The following is a 20,879-nucleotide window of genomic DNA, read 5'->3' as shown; positions in this document are numbered from 1 at the left end:
TTTAGTCCACGGGGCACCTCCTAGAATTTATTTAGAGTCAATTGGTGGACTTTGAAAAATCTAAGTTTTTTTTGTGGAAAAACTTTGAATCGAATTTGATTGATTGCGCTGTTCCCTTCGATTCGTTTGGCCAGATACAGACCTATTCGATCGAAAACCGACCTATTCGACCAAAAAAATTCGCCCCTTGATAAATATGCCCCTAAGTGTCTCATTCTGTAGCTGCTTCTTTCCCTCACTCACACTCACACTCACTTTCCTATTATAAAGAGGACAGAATTCATGCATTGCATTCCTTGCATGGTTGCTCTGTAGCAATGTTGTAACTAGATAAGTACCATGAGAAACCCAATATAAATAATAACAAATATTCCAGGCAGTTGCTTATTTGCAAAGCAGAATATCCCCAGCAGTGTCTGTGGCTGGATTTCAGCTCTTTCGCTCTCTTATAAACATGTTGGTCTATTGTGGCCAAAGCCAATGACAGCTCTCTGTGCCATCCCCATCCAATCTATAGGAGCTGTGCAGGGAGACCAATAAGAACCACCCAGATCTGATATTGGGATGGGGGTGGGGGAGGGGCACCGCCTTAAGGCAAATTAGATTGTGAGACTAAAATAGAAATATCTGGAACTTTGCCAATTATTTACAAGCTGAGCTCCGACTAATAAACGCGCAATTCTGCCTGAAAAGGTGATCAATATTTCGCTGGACAAAACTGCATTTTTTCCCCTTCTTCTTCCCAGAGAATTGCATTTTGGAATCTGATTACTGACGTTGCATTACCCGCTCGTCGAGACTGAATTAATTCAAAAGGTAGGGTTTTTTTTCGTTTGCTTTTCGTTTACACTTTCCAATAAACCCCTGAAGGGACACGAATAAAATGCGCGATATCGTATAAAGGTGCGATATCGTTTAAACGTGCGATATTGTATAAACGTGCGATACTGTATAAGCTTGCGATGTAGTTTCTATGAACCCGAGGGTGGCAGCATGAGAGGGAAATATTTCTATAGGATCCCCTGCAATAATTGCAATATTTTTTTTATAGCTGCACGTTTTCAATGAGATATCAAATCCCCTTTTTTTCTTGTTTTATTCGTTTGGGGGTAACATGTAAAAAGTGTGTGGGGGGATTTAAACCTGTGAGTTCTGTAGACACGAATAATTTTTCGTAAACAGTAAATTTGTTGAAGCAAGAACTTTGAATATTCGTTCTTTGGATTCGTTTAAATCGATATTAGAATAACGAATTAATAATCCAGTTGCTTTGTAATTGTTTCTTTCGTATATAATCATTTTAACATTTCGAAAAATATTATTTACCATGTGCCAGTAATAAAAAAAAATATGGGTGGGTGGGAGAAATTACTTTTCACACATTTCCCCAATGAATTTTCCAATGATATTAGAATTTATTAATTCGGATGAAATTGGGTCATTTGGGAAGACATTTTCGTTCTCTCTACTAACTACAAATATGAATGAGCGAATATCCTTTGTTTAGGTAACAACACTTTATTATCAGACACAAAAATATCACTTTGTGTATTAATGTGTGAATTTTTAACGGCACCCTGGCTTGATAAAGATACTAAATAGTATTAAATAGCATTAAAGCATTAAATAGTGTTTTTCATGCAGTTAATTGTACAAACGGCTCCAGATTTAAGTGTAATTGCAAGTTTGGGTAATGGCAGCGACCCTTAGTCCCTATTGATATGAATTTGCGGTGCTATTAAATCAGATAAAAACATACTAACACTTTGGAAATCCACATTATTATTTTGGATATTAACTTTTCGATAAAGGTCCCATTCAGGGTCCGAAACGTTAGCTTTAGAATGAAATTGTGTTGATTTAAAACACTAATATAAGAGGATACTTCACTTTTTATTTTTACACATGTATGGATTTGTTTATAAGTCTAAAATTATATATATATATATATATATATATATATATATATATATACACAACAATTTTAGACTTATTAACAAATAAATATATATATATATATATATATATATATATATATATATATATATATATATATATATATATATATTTGTTCATAAGTCTAAAATTGTTGGGTATATATATATATGTGTGTGTGTGTGTGTGTTTGTGATCGTTTTTTGCAAACATATATATATATATATATATACATACACAGCCCACCCCTATACAACAAGAACATTCGTTGTTATGTCATCAGCAAATATATCTGGTTGCTTTCATATCATCAGCAGTTAAACATTATCTTGCTGCCAGTGATTGGGGGTGGGAGTAATGTGAGCTGCCTCTTTGTGCCCAGTATTTGCATAATATTTCTTTCTTAAGAATGGACATCACCTCCCCAGTCCCACACTCAGCCCACTCATTATAAGTGATTCCCACTCATGGCCTGGTCCATCCATTGCTTGGGGGGGATCACCCGGCAGAAAGCTTCTGTTTCCAAGGTTGTGCACACAGAATGCTTGGCACCCAAGAGCCTCTTTGTTGGTAAGAATATATATATTTTATTATTGCCTTCCTATTCTAAGGCTGAGAAAACTGCTAAAGAAAAGGGATTTTGTGAGAATTTTCCCTAATGGATGCAGGGGCATCTTCAGCTCATTGTGACATCAGCAGTGGCAGCTAAATATTGTGGATCAGGGACTAAAAGAATGTAATGCTATAATATGAACCTGATGGAATATTTATATGATGGATAAAGAATCTAGGGGGTTCTAGCTTTTGCTTGTGAAAGGAAGAAAATATAAGAGAAAGGATAAACTGATTTCTTTCATTTCAACCTTCTGCCACTAGGAGGCGCGTTGGCTGGAATAAACTTTAATCAGTAAACTTGGAAGGAAAAGAGAATCAAATTTTAACCAATCAAATACCATTGTATTTATCGATTCAGGTTTATGAAGAATAAATTACAGCGAATTAGAATTTTTTTTAGAAATATGCACGAGATTAATTTATTTAAATCAAGGAGGAGAAATGAATAAATGAATTATAGTTCTGAACTGTTGGATGGCAGGATTCATCCCAATCCAAATTTGGCACTGCATGGAGGGGGGTTATAACGTGTATTCGTGGCAGTACCAGGAAAGGCCAGGACATTAACACCCAATTTAACAAACAAGGGAAAGTTGTGCTCAGCACTAATTTTTAAAACCATTAGGCAATGAGACCACAAAATACAACTAGACAAAGAGTCCTCTGCACTCAACCCATTAACCTTGAAAGCAGCAAGTAAGTTGCAGGTAAAACTTAGTCCCTGTGTAAAATGTATAATGAAGCAATAGAATTCTTAATGAATCAGATGAAAATTGAGTGTAGGACTGGCCAGATATGGGATGACTGTGACGTAGTTGTTCATCTTAAATATATTGTAATATATGGACAAACAATCCCTGTGTTGTTTAAAGGGTAAGGCATTTTTCAGTAGCAGTATGCACAAAATGTCTCAATGTCTTAAATATATTGATAATGGGTTGAGTGCAGAGGACTCTTGTAATTGTATTGATTTACACATACACTAAAGGTGTAATGATGATTGCAAGCTATCTGGCCAGGTGCCACTAGATATACAAGAAAGAAAGAATAATTTTAAATAAAGAGAAGAGTCCATTTATCTATTGCCACTGTGTACATTCAGTGTGATTCACATAATCACTTGTGTGTGTGTGTGTGTTGCTTTCAATTTTGGGGATCACTTTGCTCTGGGTGCAGAACCGTGTGTTTATATAGGTTTGGGATGACTGTGTGTGTGCAGGAGGATATATCTATATCTATATCTATATATATATATATATATATATATATATATATATATATATATATATATATATATGGATAGTTGTGCAGAATATATAGTATATTGTCGGCTATGCTTTCAACAGGCAGTTTGGATGTGGTTGTGAGATACAGTAAATACAGTACATTGCCCCTAAGCTGTGTGTGTGTGTAGGGATGTGAAATACAGTATTTTTCCCGGCTGTACCAGAGATATACAGTATATACAGTACACTATTACCCCAGGCAGGGTGTAGAGATGAGGTACAGTATATACAGTACATTATTACCCCAGGAAGGGTGCAGGAGTGAGATACAGTATATACAGTACATTATTATGCCTGGGTAGGGTGTAGGGGTGAGATACAGTATATACAGTACATTATTACCCAGAGCAGGGTGTAGGGGTGTAGAGATGAGGTACAGTATATACAGTACATTATTACCCCAGGCAGGGTGTAGGAGTGAGATACAGTATATACAGTACATTATTACCCAGAGCAGGGTGAAGAGATGAGATACAGTAAATACAGTACATTCAGGGTGTAGGGGTGAGATACAGTATATACAGTACATTCAGGGTGTAGGGAAGATACAGTATATACTATATACAGTACAGTCAGGGTGTAGGGATACAGTATATACAGTACATTATTACCCTCAGAGCAGGGTGTAGGGGAGAGATACAGTATATACAGTAGATTATTACCCCTGGGGCAGGGTGTAGGGGTGAGATACAGTATATACAGTACATTCAGGGTGTAGGGATAAAGTATATACAGTACATTCAGGGTGTAGGGATACAGTAGATTATTACCCCTGGGGCAGGGTGTAGGGGTGAAATACAGTATATACAATACATTCAGGGTGTAGGGGTGAGATACAGTATATACAGTACATTATTACCCTCAGAGCAGGGTGTAGGGGAGAGATACAGTATATACAGTAGATTATTACCCCTGGGGCAGGGTTTAGGGGTGAGATACAATATATACAGTACATTATTACCCAGAGCAGGGTGAAGACATGAGATACAGTATATACAGTACATTCAGGGAGTAGGGGTGAGATACAGTATATACAGTAGATTATTACCCCTGGGGCAGGGTGTAGAGATGAGATACAGTATATACAGTACATTCAGGGTGTAGGGGAGAGATACAGTATATACAGTATATTCAGGGTGTAGGGATACAGTATATACAGTAGATTATTACCCCTGGGGCAGGGTGTAGGGGTGAAATACAGTATATACAGTACATTCAGGGTGTAGGGGTGAGATACAGTAGATTATTATCCCTGGGGCAGGGTGTAGAGATGAGATACAGTATATACAGTACATTCAGGGTGTAGGGATACAGTATATACAGTAGATTATTACCCATGGGGCAGGTGTAGGTGTGAGATACAGTATATACAGTAGATTCAGGGTGTAGGATACAGTTTATAAAGTACATTCAGGGTGTAGGGATACAGTATATACAGTACATTCAGGGTGTAGGGATACAGTATATACAGTACATTCAGGGTGTAGGGATACAGTATATACAGTACATTCAGGGTGTAGGATACAGTTTATAAAGTACATTCAGGGTGTAGGGATACAGTATATACAGTACATTCAGGGTGTAGGGATACAGTATATACAGTAGATTCAGGGTGTAGGGATACAGTATATACAGTAGATTCAGGGTGTAGGGATACAGTATATACAGTAGATTCAGGGTGTAGGGATACAGTATATACAGTACATTCAGGGTGTAGGATACAGTTTATAAAGTACATTCAGGGTGTAGGGATACAGTATATACAGTACATTCAGGGTGTAGGGATACAGTATATACAGTACATTCAGGGTGTAGGGATACAGTATATACAGTAGATTCAGGGTGTAGGGATACAGTATATACAGTACATTCAGGGTGTAGGGATACAGTATATACAGTAGATTATTATACAGTGAGTGACAGGCATCGGACAGAGAGCAGAAAGCCCCGCTGCTTCTGGCTGAGGCCGCAGACACTTTCTCAGCCGGGGCACAAGTCATTCCGGGAGTGGGAGCCCGAGACTGTTGTTCCACCTGCGGTCACTGAGCGGCTTCCTCCGATGTGCCGGAACTTGGCTCCTATATATGGGCGGGGGAGGAGGGGAGTCGGGCCGGATCTTTATTGCCTTATTAGGCGCTACCGGAATGGCTCGTTCAGTCCCTCGTGTTTGTGGCTCTACCGACCGCAGCTGCTGCCGAGCCCGACATAGAGCAAGTGTCAGCCGGGTACAACACATCAGTACTGAGTATCTTCACTTGTGTTCTAGTCACACACCAGGGACATCCGAGCTGCGCCCTCCAGTGACCACTGATGAACTGCAACTCCCACTCGCCAGAGTCACGGGGGGCAGTAACAGTCTCCCCATTAGCCTGGGCTCCAGCTACGGGCCCCCCTCCCCGGGCCCCCCTCCCCGGGCCCCCCTCCCCGTGTATCCCGCTGACACCGACAACAAACAGACACGGACTCTGCCCCGGGACTTAGCGCAGTCACACGTGCACAGGTTACACAGTAACTGCCGCTTCTCTCATTCATCCGCCGCGAGGCCCCGCCCATCCGCCCCATTCATAGCCTGGCGAAAGCCTCCGTGACGACACGGAGAGGGGCGGGGTGCCCCAACCCTGTTCCTCAGTCCTTATATGGGCAGTGACGTCACGCACATTCAAAGACACCGAATAAATAGTTTTTGTGCGGCGCTTTCCTTGGACTGCTCTGCCGGGGACACTACAACTCTCACTGGCGGAATTCATGGCAACATGTGCTAAGTGTCTCCCCTTGAGATGCAGCCGCTAAACTCGCTGCTCATCTGAGGAGCTGCTATTCATTCTCTCTCCCATTACAACTGTCATCATCATCATAATAATAATAATAATAATTGCTGTTGGGTTGAGTTGATATTGGGGGGCACTTGCTGAGACCATGGCCGCCAAAGCGTTAGATAAACTGCCAGTGACTTTCAGTAGTTTTCTGCAGCAGATCCCAGAAGGTTTCTACCCCGGGGAGGACTCTACTCTGCCCGCGTCTGTCACCATCTTCCCTAATGTGGATCTGGGGGGAACCTTCGATCAGATGAGCGGAGTGACTGCAGGTAAGGGCTGTGTTTGTTTATGGGGGGACAGTGAGGGCCATCACTATGGAGGAGTGACTGTGGGGGTCGCAAGGGGTCGGGCAGGTCCTGTATCAGTCACAGCCAAATGTCTGGCTTGGGAAGGAATCGGGAATATTTGGGGCACCAGGGAGAGTTGGGAGTCAGGGGGTACAATAAACTGTCAGAGGGATTGGGGCGCAGGGTTAGGGGGGAGATTGGGGTACAGGGTCGGGCAGAACTAGGGCGACAAGATAAAGACGCAGGGCCCCTCTCAGCAACAAGGAGAAACCCGGGAGGGATGAGCAGTAGGAAGAGGAGACTGGGAATTTCATGGGATTTATTATGTGTCGGGATGGCCATTAACAATACAATTAAGGCGTGCGACTAATTAAGTATTTGTGGGAGACGCTTTTCAGCAGCTTTAGGGCCAATGTGCGCGGGGGAGACCAGATCTGACACCCGGCAGAGTGGGTTGATGGGATTCAGGCGACACTGAAGGGAACAGGCGCTTATTGGCGGTGACAGTATTTGCGCTCGGTATTGGGGTACAGTTTGTAGCGGCGCTAATTGAATACTGGGGGAGGGGGTTGAGGAATTAAAGGGCAAGAAATAGACGCAAACATTGCATTGACAGTTACTGCCACTTTGCGCTGATTACAGTTCCACTAGTGAAGCCTTTCCACCTGCGCAAGGGACACGACAGATCCTGTAATGTTATTCCACTCCATTAACCGGCCGCTCTAAACTCACTGCAGGCCCCATAATAACCCCCCAAATCATCCCAGCACTTAACGACCTGATCATAGGGGCACAGCGCTTGCAGATTCTATTGCACTACATTTCCCAGCATTCCCTGCTGCCTGTGACATGAAATGTAAAGAGTCTGCAGAGACACCAGCTGATGTTTATGTATTGTACCCCAGGATTATATTTATTTATTGTACCCCAGGATTATATTTATTTATTGTACCCCAGGTTGATGTTTATATATTGTACCCCAGGATTATATTTATATATTGTACCCCAGGATTATATTCATTTATTGTACCCCAGGCTGATGTTTATATATTGTACCCCAGGATTATATTCATTTATTGTACCCCAGGTTGATGTTTATATATTGTACCCCAGGATTATATTTATATATTGTACCCCAGGATTATATTCATTTATTGTACCCCAGGCTGATGTTTATATATTGTACCCCAGGTTGATGTTTATATATAGTACCCCAGGATTATATTTATATATTGTACCCCAGACTCAGGCTGATGTTTATACTTTGTAGCCCAGTATTAACCAATGTCCTTTCCCCCGCAGATGGAATGATCAGTCTGGATATGAATAATAATGACAAGCGATCTCTGGATTTCTCCTACCCGTCCAACTACCCCTGTGCCCCCCGCACTCAGCCGATCGCCTATATGGGCAAGATCTCCATTGAGCCCCAATACTCGGCCTGGAACACAGAAGGAATCTTCAACCTAGTGAGCGCCGCCAGTCTCCTGGGGGTCCCCCCCTCCTCCACCAGCTCCTCCAACGCCTCCTCGGGGTCCCCCAACTTGAGCTGCAGCATGTCGCACCCCCAAAGTGACCTGGAGCACATCTACTCGCCCCCCCCATACTCCAGCTGTAATGAGATCTACCAGGACCCCTCCGCTTTCATTGGCCCCCCCACAGCGGCCTCCTACCCGCCCCCCTCTTACCCTTCTCCCAAGGGGGCGTCGGACGGGGGGATGTTCCCAATGATCCCCGACTACTCGACCCTCTTCCCCCCCCAGTGCCAGAGAGACTTACACTCCGATAGGAAACCCTTCCCCTGCCCCCCACCCCTCACCCCTCTCTCCACCATCCGCAACTTCACTTTGGGGGGCTCCAGTGATGGGCCCAGACTCCCCAGCGCTTACAGCCCCCACAATTTACCCCTCCGGCCCATCCTCAGACCCAGAAAATACCCCAACCGCCCCAGCAAGACCCCAGTCCACGAGAGGCCGTACCCGTGCCCGGCGGAGGGTTGCGACAGACGCTTCTCTCGCTCCGACGAACTGACCCGACACATCCGAATCCACACGGGCCACAAACCCTTCCAGTGCCGGATCTGCATGAGAAACTTCAGCCGCAGCGACCACTTGACCACTCACATCCGGACACACACCGGAGAGAAGCCCTTTGCCTGCGACTACTGCGGCAGAAAGTTCGCGCGGAGCGACGAGCGCAAAAGACACACCAAGATCCACCTGCGGCAGAAAGAGCGCAAGAACTCGGCAACAGCGGCGCCTGGCGGCAACACGACGCAAGAACGTCCCTTAAGTCTCAGTCCCGCAGGAACCGGCAGCAGCGGCAGCAGCGTGTGCTCCACTGGGTCCGGCAGCAACGGCCAATTGGGACTGTGTCTTAGCAGGACAGGCTGACACTTGCACAGGGACAGGGTACCCCCCAAATGTGATCCAGGGGTCGCACAAGGATTTCACAGACTTAATCATGGAAGTTCTTTTTAATCCTGGACATCACCCACTGGAAACCAAGTCCAACTCCAAAACCTTTAAAAGGGGCTTTATGGTGGGCAAGTTACTGTCAAAAAGCTCCATTTAGGCTTCGTCTTGTTTAGTTCTGGCAGTTGGGTGTGTAAGTCACAAGCGAGTCAGTGGCATTTCAAGGGAAGGACTTTCTATATGATGAGAATATAAGGACATAAGGACATTGTCTGCTGCTGGGAATCTATATCATCTACCCAGGGGCTGACTCATCTGGGTTATTAACATCCTGGGAAATTCTCTTAGCTCTGCACACTTTACTTTAAGGTCACTTTTAGTATGTTATAGAATGTCCAATTCTAAGCAACTTTTCAATTGGTCTTCATTATTTATTTTTTATAGTTTTATAGTTATATGCCTTTTTCTTCTGACCCCTTCTAAAAAAAAACAAATGCTCTGTAAGGCTACAAATGTATTGTTGTTGATACTTTTTATTACTTCTATTCAGGCCTCTCCTATTCACATTCCAGTCTCTGAATCAAATCAGTGCATGGTTGCTAGGGGAATTTGGAACATAGCAACCAGACTGCTGAAACTGCAAACCGGAGAGCTGCTGAATAAAAATTTAAATAACTCAAAAACCGAAAATAATAAAAAATGAAAACCAATTGCATATTGTATCAGAATATCCCTCTCTAAATCATACTAAAAGTTATCTCAAAGATGAACAACCCCTTTAAAGGGGTTGTTCACCTTGAAATTAACTTTTAGTATTAGGTAGAGAGGGATATTCTGAGACAATTTGCAGTTGGTTTAAATTTGTCATTATTTGTGGTTTTAGATTTATTTAACTTTTTATTCAGCTGTTCTCCAGGTTGCAACTTCAGAGATCTTGTTGCTAGGGACCAAATTACCCTAGCAACCATGCATTGATTTAAATAAGAGACTGGAATATGAACAGACGAGGGCCTCAATAGAAAGATGAGTATTACAAAGTAGCAATAACAATACAGTTGTAGCCTTACAGAGGATTTGTTTTTTTTTAGATGCGGTCAGCGACCCCCATTTGAAAAGTGGAAAAAGTCAGAAGTAGAAATAATTGAAAAACAATATAAAATAAATAATGAAGACCAATTGAAACAGTTGCTTAGAATTGGCCGTTCTATAACATACTAAAAATTAACTCAAAGGCGAACCACCCCTTTGAACTACAGCTCCCATGAAAAATAAATTAATGAAGATCAATTGAAAAGTTGCTTAGAATTGGCCATTCTATAACATACTAAAAATTAACTCATAGGCGAACCGCCTCTTTAACTACAGCTCCCATGGAAAAAGCAGAGAGCTGTAGTCCAAGATAAGCCAATAAGCCCAAGTTTTCAGAGTTCTCAGAGACGCAAGGAGGACTTTATAGGAGTGAATTAATTACAAATTAGCACTACTGCAGTCATCCAATAGCGACCAATCAGAACAATGAGTTTTGCATAGCTCAGTGTTGGAATAATGGGTTGCCATGGGTTACTACCTTGGTGCAATTTTGCAGCTGTTCTAGTAACTGAAGTCCAATTCATATTTCCAATAAAACATTATGGGACTATCCCTTACCCCTCATCCAGAAAGCTCCTATAAAAGGAAAATTGCTGTATTATTTTATTGGCTCTCCCATGGCAAAAAGCAAGACATTCACGTGTTAAATCTCTGCCCAAGTCTCTGCAGCTTTATTTATCTTATTAAATAATATTTAGCAACTGCCAGCGATTAAAGTGGCAGTGGCTTGGGAGCGAAACCAGACAAAGAAAGCCTGGGCAGATTGAGAGCTGAATTATCAGGTTTGCCTTTTATTTCTTACTAACCGTGTGCCATTTTCCTGTGTGATTCTGACTTTCGTTTTGTCATTTTTGGGGCTAAATTCAGGGAAAAACTGGAGATATGGTAACTTTGAAAGGTGTTTCCTCCCTCCTTGGGGTGAAACACCTGTAGTAGCCATAGTTATTGTGCACTTTATAACTTCATGACTGCTCTGGAAGGGCGGCGTGATATGAAGGGAGGATGTCTGGAATTTTTTTAGAGCCTAACCTAGATAATATAATTGTTTTTGCTAATTAATAACATTATTTTGTTTGTTTTAACCAATACAGTGTGGCTAACTGGAGTGCATTCTACAGGTACTGTTACTTTTGGCACTGCTGATTGCAGAACCCCTACATCTCTTTAGTTTATTAGTGTAAGCCCTACCTGCTGCTGTTGGACTACAGATCCCAGCATCCTTAGCTGGGAGTTGTAGTCCAACCACAGCTGGATAGCGGCATATATCCACCGACTGTCTATATTGTTGATCTGCACTGTTGTTCAGAGTTCCAATACTTTGTAGTTGGAGTGAAACTATGACTCTGTATGTAATATAGAAGCGCCAGAGAGCTTAATTTATTCAAGGATGTATATAGATTGTGAATGATGTTAGATTGCATGCCTCTCTGTTTATTAGAGTTCATGGTGCCTTGTGTGATGTGGACAATACTCGCCCTGTCTGCATATATATATATATATATATTGGTTGCCTTATCCACGACACAGCGGTGGCCAGGGGAGCCGCCCCTTTAAGATAGCTGTACATTGCTGCCAATTAATATTTGGAATTTTTCTAGAATTTCTATTTTTGTACCCGACGCACTGTTTTGTGACCCAAAAGTGTTAACTTTGTTGCTGAGTTTACAAAAAAAAAAAAAATTTACAGGATAAAAAAAAAAGAAAAGCAAATGGTATTGAGAGGGGCTGCTTCTGTACGATTCACTCGGAAACAAAGTGTTAAAAGAGTTTTGTTTACTATATTAATACCCAGCCACTAACTGGAAAGGAATCATGAGATGTACTCACATACAAAGACTGTAAATAAATACTTTTCAACTATATCAATGTTTTTGTTGTGATTGTCATCCTGCGGAGACTATAGAGGGAGCAGACCCTGTGGCTGCCATGGGACCATATTTTAGAGGATTAAAGCAGGGACAACTACCCTAATAGTCTCTGGGAAGGGAGTGTGACTGTGGGATAGCAGGTATAGTAGGGAGAGATGGTGCCTATAGTAACAGTGGATAATAGTCTCTGGGAAGGGAGTGTGACTGTGGGATAGCAGGTATAGTAGGGAGAGATGGTGTCTATAGTAACAGTGGATAATAGTCTCTGGGAAGGGAGTGTGACTGTGGGATAGCAGGTATAGTAGGGAGAGATGGTGTCTATAGTAACAGTGGGATAATAGTCTCTGGGAAGGGAGTGTGACTGTGGGATAGCAGGTATAGTAGGGAGAGATGGTGTCTATAGTAACAGTGGGATAATAGTCTCTGGGAAGGGAGTGTGACTGTGGGATAGCAGGTATAGTAGGGAGAGATGGTGCCTATAGTAACAGTGGATAATAGTCTCTGGGAAGGGAGTGTGACTGTGGGATAGCAGGTATAGTAGGGAGAGATGGTGCCTATAGTAACAGTGGATAATAGTCTCTGGGAAGGGAGTGTGACTGTGGGATAGCAGGTATAGTAGGGAGAGATGGTGTCTATAGTAACAGTGGGATAATAGTCTCTGGGAAGGGAGTGTGACTTGGATAGCAGGTATAGTAGGGAGAGATGGTGCCTATAGTAACAGTGGATAATAGTCTCTGGGAAGGGAGTGTGACTGTGGGATTAGCAGGTATAGTAGGGAGAGATGGTGCCTATAGTAACAGTGGGATAATAGTCTCTGGGAAGGGAGTGTGACTGTGGGATAGCAGTATAGTAGCGGAGAGATGGTGCCTATAGTAACAGTGGATAATAGCTCTGGGAAGGGAGTGTGACTGTGGGATAGCAGGTATAGTAGGAGAGATGGTGCCTATAGTAACAGTGGATAATAGTCTCTGGGAAGGAGTGTGACTGTGGATAGCAGGTATAGTAGGGACAGATGGTGCCTATAGTAACAGTGGATAATAGTCTCTGGGAAGGGAGTGTGACTGTGGGATAGCAGGTATAGTAGGGAGAGATGGTGTCTATAGTAACAGTGGATAATAGTCTCTGGGAAGGGAGGGACTGATGTGGCGATAGCAGGTATTGTAGGGAGAGATGGTACCTATAGTAACAGTGGGATAATAGTCTCTGGAAGGAGTGTGACTGTGGGATAGCAGGTATAGTAGGGAGAGATGGTGTCTATAGTAACAGTGGGATAATAGTCTCTGGGAAGGGAGTGTGACTGTGGGATAACAGGTATAGTAGGGAGAGATGGTGTCTATAGTAACAGTGGATAATAGTCTCTGGGAAGGGAGTGTGACTGTGGGATAGCAGGTATAGTAGGGAGAGATGGTGCCTATAGTAACAGTGGATAATAGTCTCTGGGAAGGGAGTGTGACTGTGGGATAGCAGGTATAGTAGGGAGAGATGGTGCCTATAGTAACAGTGGATAATAGTCTCTGGGAAGGGAGTGTGACTGTGGGATAGCAGGTATAGTAGGGAGAGATGGTGCCTATAGTAACAGTGGATAATAGTCTCTGGGAAGGGAGTGTGACTGTGGGATAGCAGGTATAGTAGGGAGAGATGGTGCCTATAGTAACAGTGGGATAATAGTCTCTGGAAGGGAGTGTGACTGTGGGATAGCAGGTATAGTAGGGAGAGATGGTGCCTATAGTAACAGTGGGATAATAGTCTCTGGGAAGGGAGTGTGACTGTGGGATAGCAGGTATAGTAGGGAGAGATGGTGCCTATAGTAACAGTGGATAATAGTCTCTGGGAAGGGATCTGTCACAGATGAACCCCTTACATTAAAACAGTGTTGATGAAAGAGTTGAATCAATTTTTAATGATTTTGCTCACATTTGAACCTAAATCAGGGCTTGGATGTGGTTTGGTGGAGGATTCAGGATTTCTGTGTGTCCCTAATTGGAGCATAATGTTGCATCCATAGACCTTCAGAATTGCATTTTAGAAGCCCACCTTTTGCATGGAGAGAGCCCTAGCATTTGTTCCCACTATAGCTACCATAAAAATATATAGTAGGGATGCACCAAATCCAGGATACGGTTCGGGATTCGGCCAGGATTCGACCTTCGGTCCGGCCAAACTGAATCCGAATTTGTTTATGCAAATTAGGGATGGGGAGGGAAATCGCGTGAGTTTTTGTCATAAAACAAGGAAGTAACACATGTTTGCCCCTTCCCACCCCTAATTTGCATATGCAAAATAGGATTCGGTTCGGTATTCGGCCGAATCTTTCGCGAAGGAAAATAGTGGATTCGGTGCATCCCATATATATATATATATATATATATATATATATATATATATATATATATATATATATATATATAGTGAAAAAGGATTGCGGCACTCACAGGGTTTAAGTGAAAAAACAAAAAAATGTTTTATTATTAAGCCTCAAAGTTTCGATCTCTCACAGGGATCTTCGTCAGGAGTGTACAGACAAAAAACAAGAGAAAGTTGTGCTCACCACTAATTTTTAAAACCATTAGGCGGGGGTGCAATGAGGCTGTGACCAGTAGCGATCCTAGAGGGGGGGGCCCTGGTGCGTGATGCGCAGCCGCCCCCCCCTCCATACGGCCGCATTTGGCCGCTTTTGTCAGTGGCGCACGGACTGCCGGGGGGCCCTGAGGGGGTGCAGGCCCTGAGAAAAAATATATTTGAGTGATGGAACTCCGAGGTAACTTCTAATATCCTTATATTTTACAACTGGGGGTACTTTATTCACTATATATGCTCCTGGCTGAATCCTCCGCTCCTCTCAGAGCAACTGTTTAAGCTGGCCATAGACTCAAATATTCGCTCGTTTGGCAACATCGCCAAACGAGCGGATCTTTCCCCGATTTGCCACTAACGGCATGGCTATATCAGATGGCCGAACGTTCAAATTACGATACGCCAAGGGGCTCCGGTCGGTTAAAAATCAAACCTTCCCGATCGATATCGTGGCCAGATATAGGTTGGGAAGACCCGTCGGAAGCCCCCATACACGGGCAGATAAGCTGTCAAATTGGTCCAAACAACCGATATCAGCAGCTTTATCTGCCCGTGTATGGCCACCTTTAGTTGCACCCTCCACTCCACTACTACTGCTGTTTCCCGTATTAAACCTTTCTCTCTTGTGGCTTCTTATATTTGGAATGTTATTCCTGAAACTCTCGGAAAAGAATCAATGTTTTTAAAACAAATCTGAAAGGGGGGAATTCACAAAAGTGTCGGTAAAAAAAGTAACCCAGAAGTGGCGGTCGACGAATTTGTAAAATGTCGTATGAACGGCAAATTCACAAAGGCAGATGTTACCATCTCTGAATGTCTCGTAAGTCTGACAATTTTCTAAAATGTCGTATATCTTTTCATCGTACAAACGACATTTACCAAGACTTTTTAAACGACAATTTGTCTGACATTTTCATTTTGGAGAGCCTAAAGTGTCTGAAAAATTGTCGGTAAAAACAATGAGTTTACGAGTAATTCATAAAAATGGCGGGAAAAGTGGCGCCGGAAAAACCACGCCCACTTTTAACGACACTAATTCAAAAGTGTCGCACATGTCGGAAAATTGGCGGAGAAATGCTCTGTGAATTTGTCGGCTGTTGCTACGACACTTTCTACGACATTTTAAAGACATTTTTTCGTTCCCGACACTTTTGTGAATCCCCCCCCAAAGACTCCCTCTGGGATCACCTGGATAACACCTGAACTGGGAACTGGCACTTATATAACAGTGTAACAAACTGTAACCCACAGCACTTTAATACCCCTCCGAATTGTGTCTGTATGTTACCCTCCCATTTAGACTGTGAGCCCTACGGGATAGGGGCCTCCAGCCTTTTGTTTCCTTGACATCTGTGTTGTAATTATATTTTATATTTATGTGAATTGTATTTCTAATACTGCACTTATTGTAAATTTTTATTTCAATGACCCCTTGTTTGTTACTACTTGTACAGTGCTTTGCCCTCAAAGAGCGCTATACAAATAAAAATATAATACATATATATATATATATAATAGGGATGCACCAAATCCACTATTTGGGAATCCCTGAATCCTTTGTGAAAGATTCGGCCGAATACTGAACTGAACCCTATTTTGCATATTTCTTCCTGGCTCTGTGAAGAAAAGTCACGTGATTTCCCTTCCCACCACTAATTTACATATGCAAATTAGGATTTGGATTCGGTTTGGCCAGGCACAATGATTCGGTTGTATCCGTATCTTGCTGAAAAAGGCCGAATCCCAAACTGAATCCTGTATTTGGTGCATCCCTTATTTTTATATACAGTATATAAGTAAAGGAGGTTAGAAAAGCAACGCGTATGGGTTTGTAGGGGGATTTCCTAGGCAAGGCCGTTCATCTGAATAAATTAAGCTATGACTCAGTGTTCCACTCTTTCAGAAAAATAAACTTCAACCAAATGGTCTCTGGAAAATTTAAAAAAAAAAACACCCAGAGAAAACAAAGCCCACTCGCAGGATACATATTTTTAGTATGTTTTCTATTTTCTTCTACAACTAATATGTTAAAAATGAGTGAGCTCGGTGGAAAGTCTAAAGGGAAACTGTGACTGTGTGAGTGGGGAAGGTGAGTAAAGGGTCTGCAGGTCCTACACAAGCAGCGAGAGGATCTTAACCCTGTCTCAGCCACACGTGTGCAGCAAGCAGTGAGGATTTAAAGCACCAACAGAGCATCAGTTCTATTTGCCCTTTGCTTTGTCTAATACGGTGGTACAGTGTGGGGTAGTAAATAGGTAGTAAACAGTGTGGGGTAGTAATCAGGTAGTAAATTCTGATAATATATACAATATATTCCATTAGAGATTTATAATGGCAAAACATTAGGAAAATATGTATTAAAAGAAAAGGCACGTTTCATCGCAAGAAAATTAATTTGCGAAACTGCGCCGACAATTCGCCCCTGCCCCGAAAAAATTAGCTGCGTAAAAAAAAATTGTCGTTTGCATAAAAATTGTCGTGCGTCAAAATTATTCAGACGCCCATTAACTTTAATACATTTTGGACCAAATTGACGCACGTCAAAATTGTTTTGACGCCCATTGACTTCAATGCGTTTCCAAACTGCGGCCCGAGGGCCACATGCGTCTCAGCTTGGTTCCTGATCAAACGTCATGTTGAAAAGGATATAAGAGGAGGGGGGACTCTGCCCATTGCCCAGTTAGTAATAATAATATAAGAATTTAATATAATAATAAAAAATAATACAATATAAATATTTAATATCCAGGTGTCCCATATTCCAGTGTATAGCTCCATCTGGTTATCCAACTGGTATTGTAGTCCTTTTCTGTGTATTTCCTTTACTTTTACAAATCAAACGTGTTTGTGTATTTCATGTGTGGCCCCAGACAATATTTATTTTTCCAATGTGGCCCGGCGAGCCAGAAGTTTGGACACCCCTGTCCTAGAGCCTATTTGGAGTCAATAGGTGGAAAAACGTCGAATCAAATTCAATTGAATGCGCTGTTACTTTGATTCGTAAGATTCGAATTCCATCAAAAACTGAGGTATTCACCCAAAAAAAACATATTTTTTAATCAAATTTAGATTGGTATTTTTTAATTTGAATTTCGAAGTTATGGGAGTTAAAAAAAAACTCCCATTACTTCGAAATTCGACACTTGATAAATCTGCCCCTAAACGGCGACACTTGGAAGGGGAAGAATCACTTGGTACGGCTTTGTGTGTGAAGTACAGGTATGGGACCTGGTATTCAGAATGCTTGGGACCTGGGGTTTTCTGGATAATGGATCTTTCCATAATTTGGATCTTCATACCTTAAGTTTAGTAGAAAATCATTTAAACATGTGTGTGTATATATATATATATATATATATATATATATATATATATATATAAAGTCAATATATATATTAGGGATGCACCGAATCCACTTTTTTGGATTCGGCCGAATACCGAACCGAATCCTAATTTGCATATGCAATTAGGGGTGGGAAGGGGAAAACATTTTTTACTTCCTTGTTTTCTGACAAAAAGTCACGCAATTTCCCTCCCCGCCCCTAATTTGCATATGCAAATTAGGATTTGGATTCGGTTCGGCCGGACAGAAGGATTCGGCCGAATCCGAATCCTGCTGAAAAAGGCCGAATCCTGGCCGAATCCCCAACCGAATCCTGGATTCGGTGCATCCCTAATATATATATATATATATATTGCTAAATATAAGGATAAGTCTCCATTGAGTTCCTTGACCATATAAAGGCCAAGGGCCGAGTGTTTTTATACAGATCATGTGACACAAATGACATCACTGGCGAATTTATTCACCCATCACTACATGTACTTAACATTGATATACTTTCTGGACATTATTTCTAACAATTTAGCCTTTGAACAGATAAACTAATAGAACGGCCAATTCTAAACAACTTTTCAGTTGGTCTTTATTATTCATTTTACATCGTTTTTGAATTATTTATCTTCTTTTTACTACTCTTTCCAGTTTTCAAATGCTCTGTAAGGCTACAAATGTATTGTTATTGCTACTTGTTATTTCTCATCTTTCTATTCAGGCCCTTTCCTATCCATATTCCAGGCTCTTATTCAAATCAATGCATGGTTTCTAGGGGAATTTGGAGCCTAGCAACCAGATTGCTGCAACTGCAAACTGGAGAGCTGCTGAATAAACATTTAAATAACTCAAAAACCACAAAATAAAAAAAGGAAAACCAATTGCAAATTGTCTCAGAATATCCCTCTCTACGTCATACTAAAAGTGAACTCAAAGGTGATAACCCCTTTAATATCCCAAAAGTCCCAAGAAAAAGCAGTATTGCATATTGAAAAATATTGTATTTACACACACTGATTTTATTCTTATATTTACAAAAGAATGCTGATAAGTCTGCACCTGTTAATTATTTTAGTAGAATTAATAGAATCAGCCACTACCATGGTAACCTCTGCTGTTCTTATGGTTATAGATGGCAAAGCTGAATGCGTTAGAGGAGAACTAAATCCTAAAAATTAATATAGCTAAAAACTCCATATTTTATATAGTGAACTTATTGCACGAGGCTAAAGTTTGAGCTTGTCAATAGCAGCAATGATCCAGGACTTCAAACTTGTCACAGGGGGTCACCATCTTGGAAAGTGTCTGTGACACTCACATGCTCAGTGGGCTCTGATTGGCTGTTGAGAAGCTAAGCTTAGGGCTCGTCACTAATTATCCAGCAGAAAATGAGCTTCCCCTGTAATATAAGCTGATGCTACAGGTTTGCTGATTATTAAATTCTGATGCTAATTGCACTGGTTTCTGTGCTGCCATGTAGTAATTATGTGTATTAATTACTAATCATCCTTATATTGTGACATTTCTATTCTATGTGTACTGTATATTGTGAGTGGCTCCCTAAGCTCAGTAAGTGACAGCAGCACAGAGCATGTGCAGTGAATCAGCAGAAAAGAAGATGGGGAGCTACTGGGGCATCTTTGGAGACACAGATTGTCCCTGTTAAAGGGCTATGGTTGCCTTGAGCTGGTACAGAAGCCCAAAATATAATGTACAACATTTCTACCCTACTTCTTTAGACATGGGCCAATAAAAGTTGCAGACTTGGTCATTCAAGCCAGCAGTTTATTTGCCTGTGTATGAGTCCTCCAGAAGGCCTGCCCTACCGATATCAACCTAACAAATCATATCTATTAGGCAGGTTACAAAATTCTGAGGATGAGCATCACATGGCATGTTAATGTGGTCTTCTCTTGATGGGTCTGCATAGGAATACATACTGTAAATAGATTTGCTCTTTTTGGTGATGATTCCAGACCTTCTCTTGATTTGGCCACTCACATTCTGGGCCAATCGCAATGACCCATCATTACTCAATCATTGGATCATAATGTGGCCCTACACAAACCTATCAGGAAAGCACCACGTCAACAGGCTGATGTGCTCCTAACCTTGTGGGATTTTCTAACCTGCCTGATAGACATCTGGATGATGTTCAGCAAGATATTGGTCGAAAAGGCCATTTGGCAGTCCAAATACATGGGCCAGTAAGCTAGCAATCTGGTCTGTAAAGGTCAGTTTGGTCTAGGGTCAGTGTCGGACTGGCCCACCAGGATAACTCCCAGTGGGCCCAAGTGTCATTCCTTATTTCTATGAGAACAAAGAGGCTAAATAGATGGAATAATAGACTATAGTATGTAAAGAAAATAGACTAGGAGAATAGGGGTTGAGTGAGGAGAGGAAGGAAATAGTATTGAGGGTGGGCCCCTGGTCTAAAGTTTTTGGTGGGCCCTTGGTGTCCCAGTCTGACACTGTCTAGGGTTGCCACATGTCTAGTTTTGACCCAGACAACCCAGTTTTTTAAAGGGCTGCCCGGGCCAAAACAGCCTGCCCGGTTTTCCAAATTAGGAAAACCGGGCAGGATTCCCTATGATTGACGCGGCGATTAGCCAATCACCGATCGCCATGTCATAGCCCTGCCCCTGACATCATGGCCACCCC

General features: G+C 42.0%; 1 pseudogene; it reads left to right on the top strand.

The window, feature by feature from the left end:
• Nucleotides 1–5,565: 5,565 nt before the first annotated feature.
• On the top strand, nucleotides 5,566–9,838 carry LOC108697177 (annotated as a pseudogene).
• Nucleotides 9,839–20,879: the final 11,041 nt, after the last annotated feature.

Source organism: Xenopus laevis, chromosome 7S (genome assembly GCF_017654675.1).
Source record: "Xenopus laevis strain J_2021 chromosome 7S, Xenopus_laevis_v10.1, whole genome shotgun sequence".
In the NCBI taxonomy this organism is placed as follows: Eukaryota; Metazoa; Chordata; class Amphibia; order Anura; family Pipidae; genus Xenopus; species Xenopus laevis.
This window is presented reverse-complemented; position numbering and strand designations above follow the sequence as displayed.